The following is a 20034-nucleotide window of genomic DNA, read 5'->3' on the forward strand; positions in this document are numbered from 1 at the left end:
CATCACTTGAATCTTCGATCCATCCGCAATTGCTCGAGCTCTCGGCCATTCCAACTTTCTCTCTTGCACGCTCCTTCTTGATGTAATCAAAGTACCATTCGGCCAACTCTAGATAGTAAACGTATGCAACCTTCATTTCATAGGCGTCGTCCTTGTCGTAACCATATTTCACCGATATCTCGCCCCATTTGTCTTTTGCCATTATCTCATCAAACCCACCGTTGTGCTTCACGATGCGGTGTAGTAGTATGAGGCTAACATCACGACCATCAATTAACTCCGGTGGCATTGCCTTCTCACAAACAATTCCAAGAAAGTTCGTGATGAACCAAACTAAGATTTCTTCAAACGGTGTGTCGAAGAATCTTGGGTGCTTCTTGATTTCTTCGTGTAGTGTGATTAGATCCCCTGGTTCAATGCAACTTTCCATGATTAACCCCCTTTCAACTACATCCTCCTCGAGTTGAGAGAGAGTTATTGCCCGTTCCCGAAGCATTTGCCTTGATTGTCGTGGATTATCCTTCTCGCCTTCGAGATAAATCATTAAAGCTTTCTTTGCCTTTTTCGAGTACACGACTTTCCTTGCACTTGGGCGTTCGTCATACACTTTCTTTTTATTTTTTGACTTTTCAAATTCCCGCTCATAGTAATCGCCTAAACATTCTTGAAACTTTTCTTTTTCTTCCTTGTACCCATTGTCGACCCCAAGATTATCATAAAAGGCGTCAAGATAATCTTGTTCCAAGTCGGTTTCCGACTTGTCTTCGTAAATATCAAAACCCTTTGATCGACAACCGAACATCTTCTTCAATACGCACTTCTCACCCATAGTAACCGTCTCGATTCCTTGAAACAGGAGTTGTTCCAAACTTAGAACATTCCTGTCAAGTTTTGGTGCGTAACTAACACACGGAATTATCCTATCCTTGCCGTCCACCGGCACCTTTACTTCACCAATTCCATGAACAAATGAAACATCCTTCTTGCTTTCATTCGTTATAACCCTGAAGTGTCTTTTAAAACACTTGAACAAACTACGATTTCCCGTCATGTGCGTCTTAAACGTGGGATCCACAACCCAGATTGAATCCCATTTACCCCCGCAAGTATCCTTTACAATATAATCATTCTTGACTGGTAAAGGTGATAGTATAATATACTTACTAGGGCAAATTGACGCTATGTGGCCAAACTTCTTGCACTTGAAACACCGAACCCCCGGTTTTCTTGGCCTACCCACTGATGCGTTGGGTTTCTTCCCGTTCTTCTTCGTGAAACCCCCTCTGAATACCTTCTTTGGAAACTTTTTCATTGGTGATACCCCGGTCCGCATGGTTGGCTTCCCCTGCGCGTACTCATTCGCTTCCGCCGCCCGGCCGCACTCTCCACTACGAACAAACACATCATCACCAAAATCGGTCATAACCGATTTCCCCTTGTTTCCTCCGATTCGGTTCTCTCCTTGATCACAATTCCTTCCGGTTCCTGTTAAACCTTTGGCTCTGATACCAATGTTGGTATCATCGTCATCGGAAACCCAGGACCAATCGGAACGGATGGACTTGTGACCACAAACACAATCATTCACGTACAAACCACAACACTCACACGAATTCATGATAATGAATTGAAAACGAGAATGACTTGCAGAAACAGTAAACTAACCGAATGAATATAACTAGATTGACTGAAACTTGAATATGATAAACTTGATAAACACACGTTTTGAAATACACTTGATAACTGCCGTATAACATGGAAGTTTGGCAGCGGATTTATAGGAACGAAAGGGTGCGTCTAATGCAGTCACGACGTTTCAAACAAACGGTTGTGACGTTTCCATAATAACCGCCCAGCGGTTGTAACTAGAGACGTGACCCTTCATGATATCCGGCCCAAACTCCTTGTGTTATCGGACTAAACATAACTGACTTCGTTCGACCCATACAATACATGGCCTACGGCCCAAATGACAATAAACATAATAATCTAATGTTTGACCCATAACTAAATAATATAAACAAATAAACATAAGACAGGCCCGAGGCCCATGTTCTTGACTCGGATGTTTCTTGCTTACCGAAACAAACTTCACTCTCACAAAGTCAAAAGTCTAGCTCAAGAGGATGCAAGGATTTTGTTGATCTTACACACATGTGGTTAGACAAACTCAATGTGTAGATGCAATATCATGTTTAACTAAAGGTGTTTTTTTTTTGAGACAAATCAAAGTGAGCTGGCTGCTTCTGTTTTGTGTATGCTGGCATTTCCTGATAACTGTCTACCTCATGGACACATGATGTATGAGATTTTTAATCAAGTTACATATGTAACGTTTTTTTAACCCTGCAAGAACTTTAGGCCTTTATTGACATTTGTGACTGAAAAATATACCTGCTGAATAATCAGTTCTTAATCACTTTTAGAAAAACTATTACCCACACCTAGTTTCCCAATAGACCATCAGTGATGAATTATCAAAAGTTGGTACCTTTATTGATGGATAACTGAGGGAATTTCGTCACTGAAAGACCATGAGTTTATAGACGAGTCATTGACACTATGCTGTTAACCATTGTCTCTCGCCAAAAACGTGACAAAGAGCAGTCCAAACCAATAAGCTTACAACTGCAGCAGGCCTGCTACTGTACATAGAAAGATACTAGCCATTCTTGACCATCATCAACCTACCATCATACATTTGAAAACCATAGCCAAAGAGCAACTACTGTTGATGACTTAGAAGAGTCACCACTTTTCACCTTTCTTTCTCTTAGGACCCACTTGTTATGCCAAATAATGAGTCTTTCATGAAAGATTTGTTTTGACCCATATTTCTTTATTTTAGAGCTTGACTTTGAAAGAAAGGCAGATAATCAGAGTTTGCAGATTTGATTGATTCTGTGTTAGATTCTGATGGAAGTTTATCAGAATATGACTTAGATGCACATACAAATATGGTAGGATTCTTGCATTTTGTCTTGGTGTATCCCAATCCTTCCCCTTTATTTTTTTATGTTGTCTCAATATAGCTAATAAAATCCTTTGCTTGTTGAAAGCCTTTAACATTTATTCACTTTCTTGAATTTTCTTATACATTTTTTTTCTTTCTTGTTCATAAATCTCAATTTTTGAATTTTTTGTTAAGCTTTCATCATGAAGAGATTTGCTTTTGATTTTTTATTCTGTTAGCAATTTCTCTTTGAATCTTCCTTCTATCCTTTGTCACTCTTTTGATGTCTAGAACATCCTCCTCTTAGCCTTTGCTCAAAAGTTTTTTTTAGCAGTGCTATGCTTCAGCAAATGCAGATCGGAATTTTCTGATTCAGACGTTTGAATATATGAGAACTGAGGATCAGATGTTTTGGCTCTTTGAGTGTTGGAGATGAGTGCTATTCGTCCTCATCTTTGGGTTGAATTTTCATATATCTCTTATTCTCTTGGAACTAAGATGTTGTAAAGATCTTGTAAATTTAGATCACCCAACTCTAAGGTAGAGGCTAAAGTCATGATGAGACTTTTCCACTCTCTAGGTAAGGCATCTAGAAATTTAACATTTCTTTCATCATTTGATATTTCAACACCAATTTTTTTTAATTCATTCATAACTTTTACAAATCTTTATAGGTTTCTGAAAGACTTTCATTTGAAAGACTATTAAATCATTCATATGAGGACACACAGCTGGTTCTCTTATTTTTCTTTTAATTCTTTCTCCTCCTTCACAAACGATTTTTAAGAGTGTCATTATCAAGAGTGATTTGGCCCTTTCATCGACTTCCACCAATAACTTATTATTGTCACTCCAAAAACTTTCTTGTTTAGGAGCCCATGATGCAGGTATTGCTGAATTTGATCAGTTTATGGGACAACATCAATTTCAACACGAGGAATATGTGGACCTCTCTCAATGGATTTGTAGGTCCCTAGAGGAGGATCTAGAAAACCTTATCCTTGTTATGTAACACACCCGCAAGTGCAGAATCCGAACGGGTATGCAACCAAGACAAGAACACACACACAAGAACAAGATTCGAACTTTAAAGCTCAAAGTGTATTTCATAGAAGAGTTTGTTACAAGATAATACAAAGAACTTCACTCAAACTCACTGTGTTCTCTCATTGTGTTCTCTACCTTATCTGTTTGCTGCAAGACTTGTTTATATAGGCATACATATGCAGACCATACGAAAAACATTTTGGGCCAAAACCCCTGCGCACGAAAAACCTAATCCAGCGAAAGATGTGAGATCTTTCGTGGACCACCCAAGAAGAACTAATATCCATGAATGATTGGGTCTTTCGTGGATCAACTGTGAAGACTTAGTCTCACGAAAGACTAGGGTCTTTTGTAGATTGACATGGGTTCTTCGTATGTTATAGTGTTTGCATGGTCTTTCGTGGGAATTCATGCAGAAAACTTGCAGACACAGACATATAACAACAAACAGATTGCTATCATCTAAAGACTTCACACTTGCATCTGTTTGCTACACGTACAAAGTCGTATTCGATCCGAGACAAGGTGGAGGATTTCGAGCCTCGGCCTTTATTTCGCAACGTAGTCGAATCGAACGAGCCGCGTCCACAAATATGCATCAACAAACTCCCCATTGGATGCTGCTGGTGATGGTTCATTCTTCACATTGTTGTCGGATCTTTTAGAGGCTTCACGTGTCATGGACAGGGAGTGTATCAGCAAGCTCCCCTTGAACGTTGCTCGTGAAACTTTGATTTTCAAATTTTAGATCCTTGTTGTGTTGATGAGTGGTCAGCGGCAACTCGATCATCTTAATGCTCTGACTGCATCCATATCGTGTCTTCATTCCACAGCTTGTCATTGAACACGTTCTCTTCGCCTTTAGCTGGTTCGGATGTCGTATCTGCACACGCAACAGAGCTAAACACGTAATGAGAACAACCGCTTGGAATATAGTTAATAAAAACAAAATGACACTGTAACACCCCGTGTTACCGAATGTCAAAGTCAAAGTCCAAGTCAAGTTTGACTTCTTTGACTGTAATTAGTCTATTCTATGTTTTATTATTCGTATTATGTGGAGTAAGTGTTGTTAATCAAAGTAATCGAACGAATCGAATGTTTAATCGACGCGAAACGCTTTACGACTGTGAATAGTAGGAAGTAACAATGCGATAAAGTTAATCAATCAATAATCAAGCTAATCGAATCATCAATTGAACTCGAAACTCGAATTATACGAATTTGGTGTTATATTATGTGTGTGCGTGCCTTACGTGTTACCTGTGCGTGCTTACTTTATGTTATGTGTGGTAATCAATCGAATCGAAACTCGAAACTCAATCGAACTCAATCGAAATCGAATTATGATGAATGGTAGCGAAAAGATAGTGTGAAATGTAGAGGCTTGTATGTAGATATAGTGGTTGGAACTAAAAGTAATTTGAATAGGAAACTCTATCGTATTCGTATCGTCTTCAATCGAAATCGAAATATCAAAAATCGTCGCACCGAACACTCAAAGCAGGCTGTTGATCGATCAGGCTCCTAGCCGAGCCAGCCGATCGGACGGACTGTCCGATCGAGCAGGCTGTCCGATCGGGATGCCTGGCCGATCGGCCAGCTCTTTCCCCTTTTGGAAGCCTATAAATAGACCTGTCATTGTCATTCTTTCCATTTTTGGAAACCCTCTGACCGACCAGCTCGTGTTCTTCACTATTTCTCAGATTTCTCTCAATCCCGGTAAGATTTCATCCTAAATCTTGTACGTTTTTTGATCTATGCACACTCCTACACCTTTCTATCTTTCAGATCTTGATTTCTAACCGAGAAATCATCAAGATCTAAGTGTTCTAGGATGATGTCATCATGGTGTTCTTCAAGGACTTCATGTTTTGGCCTCAATCCACCAAGAATCACTTGGATCTAGCCGATTTCCACATAAACAAACTAAGATCTATCACAAATCTGAACATTTACATGGTGTGAAGGATTGAAAGATGGATTTCCAACTTTCTTTCAACTCTTTTACACTCAATGCCTTCAAACCGGTAGAGACGGAGCTTGAGCCAACTCACTAATCATTCTAATGGTGTGTGGTTCAGCTCGTTGTCAAAATACCTCGATATAACGTCAAGCAATCAGAACAGCCAAGTGTTAGACGAACAGGCCGACCAGGTCAGAATGCTGACCGATCGAACAGGCTGATCGAACGAACAGCCCAACCGATCGGACATGTCAGCCGATCGACCAGGCCAGCCGATCGGCTAGCACATGGCCCCACACTTTGACAATTTTATGAATTATAGTATTGAACGAAGTGATGTTCGATCGAACGACTGTTGGATAACATTACTCTTCGAATCATGAGATACTATGCTTCAACCCTTAAGCGATTTTCAACTCATTCGAGGTATTGGAGTGCCACCCGATCGAACATGCCGTCCGATCAGGTGACATCCCATTGAGGACCCATTTCTGAAGTACCTAACCGATCGGTTAAGCCGGCCGGTCGAACAGACCGTTCAATCGATCGACCTGGAAGGTAAGGACACTTCAGTGTTCTCAAATACTACAACGAAAACTTCAAAAGGACAAGCCATCATACACAAACACGTCCTACTCAAAGGAAGAAACAATCCACTCGAACAGTCCAACCGATCGAGCCTACCGGCCCATCGAACAGGCTGTCCGAACGGACTGTCTAACCGAACGAACACCCCATTCGATCGAACCTACAGTTCGATCGACCAGGCTGTTCGACCCATCATCACTTGTTTCCATTTAACGCGTTACTCATCGTTATACTATCGAATTATTCAGGCTAACCCTACTCCCAAGCGCTCCCTTCAATCCATCAATCAATCGCTGTGAGTATACTCGAACCCTTTTTGCTTTAGCACTTTAGGGTGTTACATACGTTACTTATCTAAATCACAATCGAACACACTACTCAACTATTTAAACGCTAACCGTTCTGCATGTATTACGTGACTAAATGAATGCTTGTTGTTATGTTTACACGTGGAATGCTGCCTACCTGCCTTAACGACGATAGTACTATAGTTTGGACTCATCACCCGTTCACACGGGGGTTGTTAAGGACAATTACTTGCATGGATTACGGTGGTAATCATGTATTGCAAACTGCCTCGGGCAGTCATTGGTATCGATAGTTCCATGTCGATAATTAACATGCTTCGTTTTCCTCTGTGTACGTGCTGGTTATGCGTAAACTATTTTCGAACTCTATATGCTATATCAAACTTATATGCTCACCTTTACATTTTATGTATTGACTTTATTTTAATGTATGTGACAGGCAATTAGGATGCTTATCTGCTAGGAAGGCGAGTTTAGAATAAGCGTCTAGAGCATAGTTGTCTGTAGATCTTGCAGATCGAGTCTCTAGAAGCATTTGAACAATTTTTATGTTATTTATATTTGAATCAGAGTTGTCGGAACAGAACATTTGACTAGTTGTTATCTGTAATAATTTGTTTTACAATTTGGGATACGGTATGGGACGTATTAATTAAACTAAATAGTAATGATATTTGTTGTGGAAACTTCTGGATAATCTGTTTCGCTCAGTGCCATGCCCCAATGATTCCGCCATCGGTTGGGGTGTGACAGATTGGTATCAGAGCCATAACTATAGGGAATTAGGCAAGACACGACCTAGTCCGGGTCGCTGTCTTAGAGACCTAGACTATAGTTAGGAACCAAGAGACCAAGCTTATGTGTTACATCCTATTGCTCTTCGCTATCACTGCACACTCGAATTTTCAAATTGAATCAAGCGATTTAGTCAGGATTAGGTGTGAAAACCGCAAACTCTCGACTAAATTGCTTGGTCAATGCTGAATTTTATCAATTCATCAATGATTTCTTCATTAATTTTTCAAAACCAACGAGGAGAATTATACCAAATCAGGAGTGAAATCCATATTTTGATGAATAATCTCCTCAATTTTTACTAAAACAAGGAAGAAGTTGCTAAGCTAGTGGTGAAACCCTAAACTTGACAACTTGTTCCGGGTTTTTATTTCATCTCACCAAAGCCTCGACGGACTCCAACGACCTAAACTCACAAGTATGACCTAGGGAATACGTGCTGAATGCCCAAGAATCGAGGAAACAACGCAAACCTGAAAGTTAAAAAGTGACGACAAGTCCACTGCGAATAGTCGAATCGCTTTGGGTAGTCGATGTCTAGTAGCCGAAGACAATCTATTCCTCGATTTTATGTGTTTCGATTCTAAGCTCGCAACTGCCAACTCTGATAACTCGTTGATTTTATGTGTTATAAGTGTACTTGTCTGTTTACGTGTTTTGATTTTGAAAATTATTCGATTTTCGCTATCACTTCGATCGACACACACGACTCGTATTGCTATTCTATCTCAAGACGCTAACAAGTCGCTGCAATTTTAGACAACATTATGCTACGATTATGCTATACTACTCAACACGCTATACGACTATACTATACTAACTCGATATGCTATTCGCGATCGCTATATTCGAATAACTCGTAAAACTTAGATGCAGTCAGGATATTGTATGTGCTACTGTGTGCGGATAGGAGAATTACGTGACATTAACTGCATCTGTGATTAAATGCCTATGTGCTTATGTGCTTCTGTGATTCTGTGCTTCTGTGATTACGTGAATCTGTGGTTTTGTGCCTATGTGTTTATGTGATTCATGCCTTATCGTGTTCCTGAGCCTTAGTAAGTAGTAGACGTGTGAGGTGAGATTCGATTTGTTGTGTCTGAGACCTACGACAATGTCCGTTGCAGACCATATCGTCATCTGGACACTGAACCCCTCTTACTCGCCAAGAAAAGAGAGACAAGCGTCTCGCTGCTATCATCGCCAAGCAAGTAGCAAAAGCTGTAAGCGAGGTGTATGAAAACGTCAGCAAATTGTCTGAGGAGTCGCGAACCGAAGCTCCTAAAGATGCTAACAAGACCGTTTTCAGCTTCAAACAGTTTAAGGCATGCGGACCAAAAGAGTTCACCAGAGAAGATGGCCCTACCGCCATGTTTCAATGGTTTGATTCGGTTGAAGTCACTCTGCGCCAAAGCGGCTGTCCTGAAAATCTCCGTACCCTCAATGCGACCGGTGTCTTCCAGTCCCGAGCTTTAGACTGGTGGACGGCCGAACGAAACAAACTCGGGAATTCTGCCCTCCCCATGAATGCCAAAAGCTGGAGGACGAGTTTTGGAACATCGAGTAGAAGGACGGAGACGATGATGCTTTAACTGCTCGCTTCAAACAGCTTAGCATTATCTGTCCCGATCAAGTCAAAACGCCAGACATGGCCATCAAGAAGTACATTCGAGCTCTACCTGATTGTGTTGCCGACTTTGTTCACGCCGCCAAGACATCATCAATTGAGGAGACCTACCTGCTTGCCGCCGAGATCAATGACAAGCGGGTAAAGTCTGGTTTCTAGGATAAGCCATCCAAGTCTCTGCATCAAGCTACCATTGCAGCAGCCGCCGACTCCACTGCTCAGCCATCCAAGTCATCACACCGAAAGAAGAAGCACAACAACAGTAGCTACAGCAACAAGAATTGTGCTGTCACAACGACTGCTGCCCCTTTGCAAGCCGTACAGGCTCAGCAGCAGTCTCATCACCGACCAGCTCCAGTGACCAATGCACCGCCAGCAAAGCGTGCTTACACCGGTCCCCACCCGCTCTGCCCGACATGCTCATATCATCATCCGGTGGGAGTCGCCTGTCGATTCTGCGCTCACTGCAACCTCTACGGTCATTTCAATACGAACTGTCGCTATGGTCCCCGTAACACCGCAGCTCCTGCCGCCGCTCATCAAGCTCTACTCCCAGCCCCTCAAGGCCAACCCGCAGCTCAAGCACCCGCGGTCAATGCTCGAGTCTGCCTTGCATGTGGTGACCCTAACCATTTTGCAAATATGTGCCCAAAGAGGGTTGTGAAACAAGAGCCCCAACAACAGCAACAGCAGCCTCAGCAGCAGCAGCAAGCAGCCCGTGCCAGAACCTTTAACATCAATGCTCGTCAGGCCCAGGCTGACAACAACGTGGTTAATGGTACGTTCCTTGTGAATGGTATTTATGCATCGTGTTTGTTTGATACTGGAGCCGATAACTGCTTTGTGTCGTTTAAATTCGAGAAGCTCCTTAGTCGTAAGCATTCTTATCTCCCCTCGTCATTCGAAGTCGAAGTCGCTACTGGAAGAACTGTCGCCGTTAACTCTGTTCTCCGTGATTGTACTCTCGAGCTCAACAATCACATCTTCCCAATCGACCTTATTCCGATGCAGCTCGGAAGCTTCGATGTCATAGTAGGCATGGACTTTCTTCGTGAAAACCATGCTGAAATTGTGTGCTTTGATAAAATGATTCGATTCTCGCTCGCTAATGGCGATCTATTATGTGTGTTTGGTGAAACAGCTTCGAAAGGTCTCAAGCTCATGTCATGCATCCAAGCTAGCAAGTATCTTCGCAAGGAATACAGAGCTTTCTTGGCCAACATTGTAGTAGCGGAGAAGGAAAAGAAAAGGAAGGCCGAAGTCAAAGACGTTCCAGTGGTTCGTGAATTTCCACAGGTGTTCCCTGATGATCTTCCTGGACTACCGCCAAGTCGTGATATCGACTTTCGTATCGACCTCATTCCTGGAGCTAATCCCGTAGCCAAAGCTCCTTATCGACTCGCTCCATCCGAAATGCGGGAACTTTCGAACCAACTCCAGGAGTTACTTGAAAAAGGCTTTATTCGCCCGAGCACCTCTCCTTGGGGCACACCAGTCCTTTTCGTTTAAAAGAAGGATGGGTCGTTCAGGATGTGCATTGACTATCGGGAGTTGAATAAGTTAACCATCAAGAACCGTTACCCTTTGCCTCGAATCGATGACTTATATAATCAGCTGCAAGGTGCCAAGTGTTTCTCGAAGATCTACGTTCAGACTATCATCAATTGCGCATTCAAGAGGAAGACATCCCCAAAACCGCTTTTCATACTCGATACAACCATTATGAATTCGTTGTTATGCCTTTTGGTTTAACTAACGCACCCGCGGTTTTCATGGATCTGATGAATCGCGTGTGTAAGCCGTTTCTAGACCGTTTCGTCATCGTGTTCATCGACGATGTCTTGATCTATTCTAAGTCGAAAACCGAACACGCGCAACATCTACGTTTGGTTCTCGAACTACTCTAGGGGAATCAACTCTATGCCAAGTTCTCCAAGTTCGAATTTTGGCTGGAGGAGGTTCAATTTCTGGGTCACATCGTTAATAGTCAAGGTATTCATGTCGATCCCGCAAAGATCGAAGCAGTTAAGAGTTGGATTACGCCTAAGAACCCGTCTGAAGTTCGTTCTTTTCTCGGACTAGCGGGCTATTATCGGCGATTTATCGAAGGATTCTCTAAAATCGTTGTGCCGCTTACCGCCCTGACTCATAAAGACAAGCCTTTTGTTTGGGGAACTGACTTTGCAATGCTCCTGTTCTCACGTTGCCTGACGGAAACAACGATTTCATTGTCTATTGTGATGCTTCCAACCTTGGTCATGGTTGTGTTCTCATGCAACGGGACAAGGTTATAGCTTACGCATCTCGTCAGCTCAAAATCCACGAGAAGAACTATACAACCCATGATCTCGAGCTAGGCGCAGTTGTTTTTGCCTTGAAGATTTGGCGACACTACCCGTATGGTACCAAGTGTACGATCGTCACCGATCACAGGAGTTTACAACACATCTTCAACCAGAAAGAACTTAACATGCGTCAACGCCAATGGGTAGAACTTCTTAACGATTACGACTGTGAGATTCGTTATCACCCAGGTAAAGCAAATGTTGTTGCCGACACGCTCAGCAGACGGAGTTATTTGCTCAGTATTCGCTATACCCAAGCCCAGCATCATCACGAAACCCTCATCCGTGAAGCCCAGCATGCTTGTTTTAATGAACGCACTATGAAGAAAGAGAGGATCTATCACGATGGAGCTCAGCTGGTAAGCAAAGCAAATGGGATTTTCTATTATCTGGACTGAATTTGGATCCCTAAGCGGACCGATTTGCGAAAGATTATAATGGACGAAGCTCACAAATCCCGATATTCTATTCATCCCGGTGCCGATAAAATGTACCAGGACCTTCGCTACAAGTACTGGTGGCCGGGTATGAAACGGGATATCGCTCTCTATGTTGGAAGTCGCCTGACTTGTGCGAGAGTTAAGGTTGAACATCAACGACCTTCTGGCTTACTCGAATAACCTCCAATCCCCATATGGAAGTGGGAAAGTATAGCTATGGATTTCATAACCAAACTTCCGCCCACGCCATCAGGTCACGACAGCATTTGTGTGACATCCGTGTCACTTCTACCATCAAACAATACCAAACCAATGAAATATTGTGTTTCATACTTGGGATTTGTATAAACATGTGTATCAATTACACATATCAACTCCTGTTCAATTTCGGGCTTCAAATCGCTTTCTGGAAGGTTATACGCGCACTAATGCGTAAATATAACCAGTTTAATGCAACAAACACTCTGGAACAGTGACATAGGCTTAACATACCTTAAATAACCTTTACATAACTTAGAAATAAGTTTTGGAAGGTTTGGTGTGCCGAAATCAAGTTTATTCGCTTATAGGGACTAAATTCGACAAACTGCGAAAGTATGTCAATTTATACTGTAACGGACATTCCGGAACTTGACCATAAGTTAAACATACCCTAAATATCCTTTTTATAGCTGAGAAATAGGCTTTGAGGTGTTCGGTGTGCTAAAATAAACTTTCTAGTCATTCAGGGACTAAAAGCGTCAAAAAGTGCTTAAGTTTGCATTTTCGCGCATAACTTACGTTATGAATACATCCGGACATCCAAAAATTTATGTAGGCATTAAAATATTTTATTTTAGTGTTTGGCATGAGAAAAATCCATTCGTCGCGCAATTTGGATCGTCTTTCGTGCTTATGCGCATTCCGTCGTAATTAAGCGAACATCGCGATCGTACGACCAAACGAACCGACATCCGGCATATTTTTTAGCATGTTTCATGTCCACAATGTTTAAACATCATTTTAGTGCCTTAAAGTTGGCTTGATGGGCTTTAAACACGTCGGAAATGGCCTTAAAAGCATGCAGGGACCAAAACTACAATTTCTGAAACTTATGTGCAGATCAGAAGGCTCAGGCGGCGCGCGTAAGCCCCCATAAAACCTTACGCGGCCCGCGAGAGCATGTCAGATATGCAACAATCAGTTTTTCCAGCTGTTAATAGCTGTTATACTCTTGTAACCCACTTGCAAATGGTTTTTGGGCATTTCTATGGGCTCTAATGGTTTAGTAAAACTATGGGCACAAGTGTAAGGTTGAGATCAAAGCTCGGTTTTTTTTTTCTTTTTTTTTCGACAAACGATCTTAACGGCTCTCCGAAAACTATAAATACCCCATCCCATTCACTTGCAAAACCCACTTGATTTCTGAGATTTCTCTAAGTTGGGGTGTTTCATCACCTCATACCTGAGAATATCTGGAAAATCAATCTTGCGGGGACCCTTTGTAAGTATTCTTTCGCGTTTTTCATTCGTTTTTGCGTTAAAGTCAAACTACGTTTGACTTTCTACATTGACCAGTTTATGGTCAACGCGAAGTTCGTTTGAACTTCATAACGTGAGCGTAATCACGATGGTTATAGTCCCTAGTGACTATACCTACTGATTACCACGTTATCTAGGCTCAGTGACGAGTCGTAGTTTCGGCCAAAATGCGTTTTCTCACGTATTTTGTAACCATACTACTCTAGGGTATTAAAAGCATTTGTTTTAATACTAAACCTGTTTTCTAACTTTACTAAACATGTTCTAGCATGTTTAGCTCGTCACTTTTAGAATTGTGCTTGTCTAGGGTCGTAAAGGTAAGCAATCTAAACAAATCGCTTATGCTTTCGAACCTGACACATTTGGTCGATCTTTAGGATCCGACCAAACGCTTTAGGTGACCATAGTTGTATAGGGAATAACCTTCTGAGGTTATATCTTAGGGTCACATCGTTAAGTAGTTGTATGATAAGTTGTTCTTATGCCTTAGGAAAATTACCAAAATGCCCTTTTTGCGCCAAAATTCATTTTAAGCCTATGCAACATAACTTTTGACATCTAAACTGATTTAACAACTATAATAGACATGTTAATGCATATTTTACTTGTCGTAGGACTAGTTAAGCGGTCCGAACGCGTTTTACGCAAACGACACGTTAAAGTAGCATAAGCTACCTAAACGGGTCGTAATGGGTCGTAAGCACTTAGGTTAGGTTTCATTTTAGTATGTGGGCTTTGTTTAACCATTTCATATGAGTTCCAATACTCATTTGGTTTACGAAACCTCATACTATCCAATCCCCCGATTTAGGTCCGGTTATTTATGTAGTTATCTATATAGGGTGCCGTTTGATTCCGCGATCCCTCTAGCTTTGCTTGGTTGTTGTTCAAGACTTCTAAGCACCCTCAAGTGAGTACATAGACCCCTCTTTTACTGTTTTTCAAACATTTTGGGGTGAAACACATGTGCCTACTTGTTACTTTCATGCTTTTCATGTTTTCATATCATATACTTGCTATGTTCATTAGTACACTATTAGTACATGATTTCATTATGTTTTGCTACGTATGTTTACTTAACATGCTAGCACATTGTTTTACATGACTTTTCTGCTTTGTATGTTAACTTAGCATACTTAGTACATTTGATTTACATTACCTTTTCATGCTATGTATGTTCATTTAGTCCATACTTAGTACATTCACATCACATCACATGCTTACATTTGGTATAACATTTGGTTTGTTTAACGGATCTTTATTACATTCATTAACACCGATCATGCCGCTTGGTAGTAGGTAGTGGTACCCTAGGACTTGACAAATCCCGTTCCTAAAATCCTAGGTTTGTTTGGATGGATGGAATGACCGAATCCGAAAACATTTTCACTTTGATAACCTTTACTCTAAGGTTTTCCTGCTGTCTCAAGGCTTGAATGTATGCGTTTAACATACAGCGTAAGTGTTTGTATCAGTATAGCATGCATTTCCACAAAACATAACTTTGATCTAAACCACGTTTTACTTCAATACTTTGTTTTGTGCATTTTCACCTATGGTTTAGTTGATACATTTCGCTAGCCATACATATCACTTTGGTTATACATTACATGATTTACATTTCGACATAAACATTTGATATATTATTCAATACATTTGGAAATTGGTTTAAACATAGACATTTTACTTTGGTGGTTTGTTTGGGTAAAGTGATTAAGTAACGAGGCGTGTGTAATATGATACAAGCATGGTGGATACGCCACTGGTACTTCTTATATATAAGTGTTTGTATGATATTACATATCGCAGCGTTGTTTTAATTATTTCAGTTTAGACATATAACAAATTTTTCACAAGACATTGTTTTACAAACAACTTATTTTATACAAACTCATTTTTACTGGGTTATTCATTTAACCTTACATTACTCTTTTACATATCAACTACCTTATTATCGCTTTTCAAACGTTTTATAAAAGCAAACACTTAAACTGGATTCATGACAAATTTTCATTTAACATTTTCTTAAACCTAAGTCATGAATCCTATTTTCACAATACCTATGTACTCGCCGGCATTTTTTATGCTGATGTATTTTCACATGTGTTTCAGGTACAATAATTGATGATATTTGATGATGATATTGATGCATGCTCACATAGGATTGGACGAGACCTTAGTGACAATAATAGATGCAAGACTAGATAATTATGTTATATTTCTTTGCTTATTTTGACATTGTAACTCAGTTAATCAATAAAACAAAATTTCAAATTTCCATGTGTTATGAAACAATGATTCTGTTACAACACTCCCCGACGTTTCCGCCACGTTTTGTTGTTTTACGTGGTCGGGGTGTGACAGAAAAGTTGGTATCAGAGCTCATGGTTATAGGGAATTAGGTTATTAGTAATGCTTTGACCTAGTCTATAACCTTCCTAGGACCCTAACGCGAGTTTACTTGCGTTTAGTCATAAAACAATACCGTCACCTATCCTTAGGCGACAACCACAACAAGAACACAAAATTCAAATCCGCTTTGAAAACTAATCATCGGTCCTAGGATGATTGATTACTAGGTTTTGAACCCTTTGTTATAAGGTTTTGAACCCTCTAAGTTTTCAAATCTCGTCAAAGTTTGGGTCTTATAATGTGAACACGTGCAAACTGGAAGGGTGAACGCCTGTACTCTGAGTTTTCTGTCTAAGGCTAGAGTGTTCGTACAAATCCGCAGTATCGGACCAGTCACTCTTACCTGGGAACTCTTGGGGTGAGTGTTCACTTATAGGCAAGCATGTCTTCAGCAATACATTATTATGACCTGCTTGCTTTGATTTGTCACCATCTCATTTGTTTGCCTTAGGTAACAAACAGATGATCGCAATTCGTATGCATTGCCTTTCTGTTTTGCTTATCCGATAACATTTCTTTTGTTACTCCCTATGTCTTTCATTTTCTTCTAGAATGTCTCTTTACCTCAGCAACGGTCAAATGTCCGAGCAAACAACCAAATTTGCCCAGCAAATAGGCGAAGTTATTCTGAAGTCTGTGGATCTAGGCATTGCCATGTCTCGTCTCAAAAATGGAGCCACTCAAGAGTCACCGAAGGAAGCAGAAGTCAGGCCTGCACCAAAATCAAGAAAGCGTAAGGCTTCAATGAAACCCGCAGCAGTTACACCCAATCAAGCGGGACCTAGCCAGGTAGCGACGCCACCAGCTAGGAAGCCGTACTTGGGAGCTGCCCCATGGTGCAAGCGATGCAACCGTAATCATTTAAACCTCATACCTTGCTCCAAATGCACCTACTATGGACGGTGGGGACATTTAATTAACGTATGCCGCTTTGTTATCCAAAACAAAGCTGCTATAAACCTTGTTGCTACCCAAATCCAAGTCAACCCTACTCAAGCTCGTTTCCCGTCGGGTACTTGCTACAACTGGGGTGAGTCGAGCCATTTCAGGAACAAATGCCCGAAGATTGTCAAGGCAAATCCAACCCTTAGATAAGCATTTGGCCGAGCAAAAGATATTGCTGTCTTATGCCTTTGTTTCTTTTGTTTTCTTGTACTGTGAAACAATCTTTTTTGTTCATAAATAAAAGTCGTTGTTCGCAATTCTGATATACAAATGTAGTTACATGTGTGTATGGCATTTCCCTGTGATACCTACGTCAAGGAATTATGTTCTTTACAAACTACTCTTGTGATTCTCCCTTTCAAGTGATCGCTCATAATTTCCTCGAAAATTCTAAATACTTGTTTCATTCTAAGAAACGAAGTACATGAAATGAAGTGACATTATGAGTAATCGTGCTTTTTCGCACATCTGTGCCTTTGAATCCTTGGTTAGATAACTAAGGGTATTTTCAAATCTCATACCCATTACGTTCTGATTTTTCAACATGCATAACATAAGTTTTCAAAACAACCTTCATGACCTCAAAAACATTTTATATGCAGTTCAAAAACGTTTTTAATATAGTGTATTTACTTAACATATCATATGCATGATTTCAAAAAAAATTGTCTATATTTTCAAAAACAACCTCCATGATTTCAAAAACATTGTCTATGTTTTCAAAAACGACCTTCATGATTTCAAAATGTTATTAATACGGTATAATTACTTATATCAAGTGCATGATTTCAAAAGCATCATTCATGTTTTCAAAAACCTTATACATAATTTCAAAATTCATCCCGCATGATTTTTAAACACTTTTATAAATATACCTACTAATACACCTACTTTATGATTTCAAAAGTATTATATATATAGGCAAAAGATCAAATACAAATAATCTTAACATACTAAACATACAAATTGAAGGAAAACCCAAAAAGACAAGGTGGCATTTTTGTAATTACCACCAACTATCAAAGTTACAACCAAAAATACCTAAAAAAACACAAATTTTTTTTAACATTTTTTATTAAAAAATCGCTACATTTCGTTAGCAAAAAAAAAAAATTTTTTTTTGCTGCTACTAAAAGTAGCGATTTTTTAATAAAAAATGTTAAAAAATAAAATAAAATAATTTGTGTGTTTTTTTTATTTTTTTAGATTTTTTTTAGGTTTTTTGGGGGGTTTAGTTTTTAGCATTTTAGCTTGGGTGGGGGGGGTTAGGTTTTTTTTAGGTTTTTGGGGGTGGGGGGGTTAGGTTTTTTTAGGTTTTTGGGGGTGGGGGGTTAGGTTTTTTTTTAGGTTTTTGGGGGGTGGGGGGGTTAGGTTTTTTTAGGTTTTTGGGGGGTGGGGGGTAGGTTTTTTTTAGGTTTTTGGGGGGTGGGGGTTTAGGTTTTTTTTGGGGGTGGGGGAGTGGTTAGGTTTTTTTAGGTATATTTGTAGAGTAACTTTGATAGTTATTGATAATTACAAAAATGCCACCTTGTCTTTTTGAGTTTTCCTTCAATTTGTATGTTTAGTATGTTAAGATTATTTGTACAAGAACTTTACCCTATATATATAAGGTTTCCAAAAACATTGAACACATTTTAGAACCCCATGCATAGTTTTCAAAGTATTTTCCTCATACATTGACTTAACCTTCAAATTCCGCTTCATATGTCGCCTTGGCATATCTAGCATCTCAACTTCATAAGCATTTTTACTTCATGTTTTGACTTAAGCACATCCAGTGCAAGGTTTCAAAACATCTTCAATTCCCAAAATCTATATGGGATCTTTTTTTATCTTCACAATTAGATCCTTGTGGCTAATTGTCATTCAAATCAGAATCCTTAATTGGATTCCTTGTGTACCTTAATTCGAATATTTCGGTTCCTTACAATCGAAATCGAATTTCCTCTTTAGGATCTTTCTATCTTCATAGTTAGATTCTTGATAATGTTTAAAGTACCAAATGAAATCCACGGATTGGATTTCTGGTGTGCTTTAAATATCTGTGTCCAAAGATAACAAATTTAAAATTAACAATTATGTGATTTTGTGTTTATGCATTTTGTGTTTTCTTTTATGCATTTTTTATTTTCTTTTATGCATTTTGTGTTTTCTTTTATGCATTTTGTGTTTTTGTATACTCTGGATATTCGTTATCCAAATCCTCGTAGAACCTTTCATATCTTTATATGAAGGATTCGTAGTAGGATATTCAAAAGGGTTCTACCTTAAATCCTTATTGGGCTTCTACGTGATAGTCAAGACCCTTGAATTATATAGTACCATTCCATGATTCAAAAAGAGACCCTTTGAGTGGTCTAGTCAAAAGATTGATTCAAAATCTGGTTGAGAAGGACATGTGATGATATAAGCTGAAAAGACTCCTTGGCGGTCTAGAGATCATTTATTGACTCAATTAAAAAGGACCCCGGTATGGTTTAATCACAATCATCACAGGCTCGTTCATTGTTATCCTCCCCTACACATTTTAAGATGCACTACGTGACTATGCAAGGATTTACGTAATTATGGATGCATACATAATTACGAAGTTCGGTGCACGAAAACCGCGGTAAGACTTATTATGTGTAAGAACCAATAGTGGCAACCGTAACAAGATGTGAACAATGTAATAGAGGTACGGTGGATGCACCAATAACGCTTTATATACTTGTATATAAGTGACCCTCTCACATTGCAAGCATGATGTTATTTAAAGTTACTAGAAGTTCAGGACTCTAACCAGTAATGTTCGATCTTTTCAACTTCATATTTCAAGCTCTCACAAGTTTCCTCTAAATAAATTTCGGGACGAAATTTCCTAAAGTAGGGGAGACTGTGACATCCGTGTCACTTCTACCATCAAACAAATACCAAACCAATGAAATATTGTGTTTCATACTTGGGATTTATATAAACATGTGTATCAATTACACATATCAACTCTTGTTCAATTTCGGGCTTCAAATTGCTTTCTAGAAGGTTATACGAGCACTAATGCGTAAATATAACCAGTTTAATGCAACAAACACTCCGAAACAATGACAT

The sequence above is a fragment of the Helianthus annuus genome, chromosome 8, assembly GCF_002127325.2.
Source record: "Helianthus annuus cultivar XRQ/B chromosome 8, HanXRQr2.0-SUNRISE, whole genome shotgun sequence".
Taxonomy (NCBI): Eukaryota; Viridiplantae; Streptophyta; class Magnoliopsida; order Asterales; family Asteraceae; genus Helianthus; species Helianthus annuus.